Source organism: Phasianus colchicus, chromosome 9, assembly GCF_987193195.1.
Source record: "Phasianus colchicus chromosome 9, bPhaCol1.hap1.1, whole genome shotgun sequence".
Lineage (NCBI taxonomy): Eukaryota > Metazoa > Chordata > Aves > Galliformes > Phasianidae > Phasianus > Phasianus colchicus.
In genome coordinates, this window is record NC_143444.1 from 21327354 (window position 1) to 21333403 (window position 6050).

A 6050-nucleotide genomic window follows, 5' to 3' on the forward strand; every position below is an offset into this window, starting at 1 on the left:
AATATAAAATGAAATTGTAAAATATTACAGAATTTGTCGTAAGGATGATGGAGAACTTGTATTTACTTACACTGAGAGACAGCATTCATTTATACTACTACCAGCACTATTTCAAAAGAAAATTTAAAAATGAAAATCCACTAACGTTATAGTTCTGCTTAGCTTCATGTTTTGAATATTGTAGATACAATTCACCTCTCCCTGATTCACCAGTGAGGTAATACGGGCCAGCTAAATCCTTTCATTCAAACAGTACCTGAAGTCAAATACCAAAAGAATTAAAAGTTCTCTGCACTGACCTTCTTCTGCTTGTCAGATTTAGGCATATTATCACACAACAAAAAAAAATGACCATTTTTTCCTGATGATACCTATAATTTCCCAAAAAAATTTTTAAAGATCACAGTAAAATATAAAAAATCTCAAAACATATTATTGTCATTAAAGTTCAGAGAAAATGGATTTATATTATGTTTCCTCCTCCAGAAGTAAAAGGAGACAGAGATTTTAACTACAAGCAGCTTGTGCCATGCCTTTCCTTTTTAGCTGGATGTCTTCACCCATCTTCCTCCTGAAATGAGGGGCAGTTCTGCTGGAAAGGAAGCAATGAATTCAAGGCCCTGATCCTGGCAGGCAGGAGTTACTGGGCAGCTCAAGCCAAAGAGAAAAGTCAGGAGAAGTGTCTCAGCGCATGGGTTAGAGTACGGAGGAAAAACGCAGGCTTGGAGAGTGCATACTAAGAAAAGCATTGGTCTGCCAAAAGGAGGCAGCGTGAAATTTCAGCATGAAATGGTGGAAAAGGATAAGAATTAGTGTTGGGAAAGTAAGTACATAAACAATCAAGTCTTTTTTTTTTTTCAGACAGCAGGCATAGAAGATAGCCCCTTCTTCTGCACAGCATGAGGAGCAGAAACTGCCACTACAAATTTAAGCATTTTTGTACTGATGAGGATCAGCTTTCCTCATTTCCTATTACTAATCAAACAAGTGACCAAAACTGCTGCACCTCAGCCCCTGCCATCAGACCTGGGGAAGCTTCTGCATCCCTGGGGAGCAGTCCCTGTCCAAGTTCTATTACAGAGCCACGTTGTGAGGATGGAGAGGAAGGGGTCACTGCATTCATAGAATCATAAAAGTTGGAAAAGACCACTAGGATCATCCAGTAGAAGTTGTGATATATCTCTTTAAAAATGTGGTCTCGGAATCATGGGTTTGCTCTGTTTTTGAAGGAAGCAGATAAAATACATGCAGTCAGTATCCTAGCATGTTCAAAATACTCATTTTAAAATATGTTAATACATTTCTATTAAAAAAGAAAAAAGTGTGGTTCATCAGAATGTACTGATCAGCTCAGATATGGCTTTGTCATTCAGTTAAATGCCACTCAGCCTTTTTTGTTTCACCATTAAGAAGTTGATAAAGCAGTCACAAATTATGGCTGAAGTGTTGCCTGAATTGAGACATTGTCCAGTGCAGTTAAAGGAGGAAATTCTTAGGTAGCTAAATATAAACCAACAGTGTTTTGTAACAAGCCCTGAATCGGCCCAGGAGGTTAGAAACACCAACATCCCAGCAGACATTCACTATCAGAGTGGAATAAAAACAAGAAGGGTCATCAGGAATCATAACAACTGTGCATCCTTCTGCTGACATTTCCACCCGCCGACATCTAAAAAAGGACTGTTTGCTCTTACTGGAAGTACAACTGTGGATAACGATATTTTCTAAACATTCCTATCAGCAAGGAAGTTCTATTATTTTCTTCTTGATAACAAGACGTGTCTCGTCAACTGCTGAATGAGGTGAGTGTTGCTTTGGATAGAAAAAAAGAGGAAAATTCTGTTTCTCTTGTGAAGTTTGAAGGGGGTGGCGTGGGGGATAGAGGTTTGCTACAATTTGGAACACTCATATTTGTATTGTGGATCTTTTCACCATGAGCAAAGACAGATTTTCTATCTTCATGTAGATCTTGATCCTGTCACAAGAAGTAGCCAAGAAGTCCATTCAGAGGCACTCCCTTCGCCAAAGAATTTGGCCTTCAAATGGATGATGAGCCTATTGATACCAAATAAACAGATTGTTACTGAGATACCAGCAGGCCTGCAAAGCAATTACTTAATGAGGTGACATTACACATGAGCTGAGGTGAATTCAACCACACTATCGCAGCCAGATTGCATTGACACAGAAGGACGAGCTCAAGCATCTATCATCAGCAGTCTAACACACAGACAAAACTTCAAGTGGAAAAAAATATCTAAACCCTGAAGTTTTGAGCCCAAGCCAGATTATGGAACACAAAATGAATAAATAAATAATTGATTATTTCCAGTCTTACTCACATTTGTTCTTAGTAACAATTGCATAAACATACAAATGAAGATGCTAGTTACTGATCAAATGATTCACCAGCAGATCATGCCAGCCAATGCAAAATATTACAATTGGCTACTGAAATTCATTACACTAATTTATTGATTTACATTCATTCCCACCTAGAGACAGATTTTTATCTTAATCATATACTGACAGCCTAAAATTATTTGATTACTATAGACAGTACCTAACTTGCTTATAACTGGAAGAACTGAGGGATATAATTCTCTTTCTTCTTCATTTGCATACCTTGTGTATCTGGTACTTTATTGACACCTTTTCTATTATATCATTGCATATATGTGCAATGATGCAAATCCTACTGTATGTAGTTCTTCCATATAGTTTTATGTGTTACTTTGTACAAGTCTTGCTCTTAGAAATGAGGCAAGAAGAACAAAGTAACAGCAAGGTGATCATAGAGCATGTCTGCCACTGAAACATTTTTTAACTACTTTTTAAAAATTGGCTACAGAAATAATCTGAGAGTGTAGTTCCTAAAAATCAATGAATTTTGAAGCATTCCATTGAAGAATATCTTGGAAGCTGGTGTGCATTTGGCTTGCTTTAATCAATATTAAATTTAACAATAGGAAAAATATTTTTTTGAGGTCCAGTATGACAATTCAGTCATAATAGAGGGATGTCTTCTTTATGATTGTATGAATTATTGACTTTTCTGTGGTTCCACAGACGCGCATCCTTCCATGGCCAGGGGAGACACACATCACCACTACCAAAATGACTCTTTACTCTTGAGGCTGGTGTAATTTGTAATGAGTGGGCTTAATCAAGTCTGGAACTACTGTTCTACTCATAACAGCAGCCTCATTTTCTTTTGTCCATCTTAAATATGGGGGACAAAATGTTCTCTCTTATGAGTCACCTCTTTAATATTCTGACACATAAGAATAAACAGCCTACAAAGCGATACAAAATACTGAACCATATTAACTCATTTTCTCTTCTTTTCTCCAGAATGGAGACAATGCAACACCATCCCAAAGAGATCTTTCGTCAAGAATTCTCTTCAATCATTCTGCTCAGGTCAAATTAAATAAAGAAATCATTTCCTTCAAATTGTCCTAACCTATTTTATTTATGCCATGTGACTTAATGGTCAAAGTAAGTCCATTACATAAATAAATCTCATTAGGGATATGCCAGCTGCATGCCTTCAAGATATGTGGTACTATTTATTTAGTTTCTTTGCTTGTTCAAGGACATAATAGGTGATGTTTTGACAGATTAAATATTTCTAATAATATTCTGAAATGAAAGATTCACATTTTTTCTGTCAGTTTCAAAAATAATTTCCACTATGAACTTAGAAGAAATAAAATACTGGAAATCAAAGACCCATAGTCATTAAGAGTTCCATAAGAGGTCCAGTAGTCATGCTGCTTATCCACCATTTAGTTTCTGGTCTAGACAACAGATAGAGAACTCTCTCTTCAGACATTACCAGGTTCATAAACAAGTTTTAAAAATTTGCATTCTCTCAATAAATAGTTGCAGTATGCTACACACTGCATGCACAGTTATGACCAGCTGTTTTAAAGAGACGTTCCTTTTTCTAAACCTGTGATTCTGAATGCCTTTGGGAAATGTGGTCTACGTATCACTTTTGTACAAAAAAAAAAAAAAAAGTGAAATTATGTTTAAATGGATCAAGCTTTCATCTAAAGCTTATGGTAAAGGGTGATATTATTGATAAAGGTAATTCAACAGAATAGCTATTAATCGAGGATAATTCAGATTAAGTTAATCAAGAAGAGAAGCACATATTTAAAACGCTATTCTGTAGGTTTTTTTTTTTTTTTTTTTTTTTTTTTTTAAGGAGTAATTCCTTTAAAACCACTTTTTTTTTTGCAATTTTTCTCCACTAACCAGCTATAATGGGTACCTGACATATCACTAAAACTTCGCTACCTAGAGAGCTGGATTCATTTTTCCTCTTCTCCAGGAGTCAATTCCACCCCAACAGGGCTGATTTATGAAAAAGTTTATGAAAATTAATGAGAAGAATGCTTCTATTTTCCTTCAGAACTAATTAGCTTCATGTTATCAGTGTCATATCTCCCTCATCCAACACAGAGAAAGACTCTTCCATCCTGTTTTTCTTACTATTTATGATAAATGTAGCCCATTAATTTTGTTAAAAGGGTGGAAACAAAATCTCAGCACTTACTGCTGGGCAGGTTCAGTGGTGTGCAGCACTTTTACAAGGGTTTCAGCAGTCTCAGCCCTACAGAAGGTACAGCTGAAGATCCATATGACTCCACAACATCCTTAATCCTGTTCCATAACAATTTGCACATGAAACAGTTTATATATTGTAAGCTGTGTAGTACCCCATATAAAACTTGTTGCTTCTTGCTAGTCAATGAAAAGCTAAAGAGTTTGGAGAAGATATAGGAGGAATGCAGATAACAAGAAAAAGCTTATCAGCTTATTTCACAGCAGTGCATGATCAGAATGGTAGGAACAGTAGAACTGGCCTCACTCCTGAAGAGTTTGCAATCTACATGAATAAATTGATAGAAGAGGCTGAAGCGATCTTCTCGGAAGCTTAAAAGCAGTCCTTGCACTTGACTCACTGTCAAGTGTCATCATCCGCTATGCCATGCTGAGTCCTGACAAGCTGAGCATCTCTCAGGCAATTAGGATGAAATATGATGCTCTCAGTTTCAGATACATCTATTCCAATTCGTGCAAGAATAAAAAAATATTTGAAACTTATAACTCACAAAGAAATAAAAAATGTCATCTCTCATTTCATGTGAGCAGATATTCATAGGCAATCAAAGCCATGACTGAGTTAAATCCTTCCTTTCTGGTTAATTACATGTAATTAATGCTGCTGTTTGTAAACTACGCATGATTTTCTAATTTCCAATTCCGTTACAAAGTCACAAACAGCACAGTTGCATTTAATAAAAAGAATCAAAAGCATCTTTTTAACATATAATTCTTTTGCATTTGCAAATGTGAAAGGAGATAAACAGATGGAGTTCTGTGGGTTAATAATATAAATTGTTTAACAGTTTCCTAATTGTATATTTTTTCATCTATGAAGATTTTCCAGCTTTTACATCTGCTGTCTTTGATCCTGGAATCCTGCAATTTCTATTTCTAACTTTGAGTTACTGCTCTAGAAATATGTCATCATTTCTTCTACATCAAAAACAGAGAAATCAAATTTTGGCAGAAATAAAATTTAATACATAAGTATAGAGAAGAGTTAAATAATTCTTGTAATCATTAATCCACAAAATGATATTTTTTCACCTTAGAGATATAATGGAAATCTGATAGTTACAAAATTAATACTGCCAGTTAAATAATCCTTTCTTATTAGTAATCTGTGTAACATAATGAGTAATATAATGAGTTAAAATAAAGCAGTAAGAAACAAGCATTTCTGAAGATGGCTGTCCACTTGTAAAGTTACTTTCCAGATAGAAAAAATAAAATTGGGATCACAACAGGAAAATTCCTATAAAAGTCAGTAAAAATGATGGAAGAGAGTTACTTGGAAACAGTCATCATTGTAACCTTTACATTTTTATATCATTAGATTTTTTTTATCCTCTTTCTTCCAAAATTCAATTTTAACAAATGTTTGGAGTGGTAGAGAAGTTATTTATGTTTTAATAATGAGGGGGAAAAAA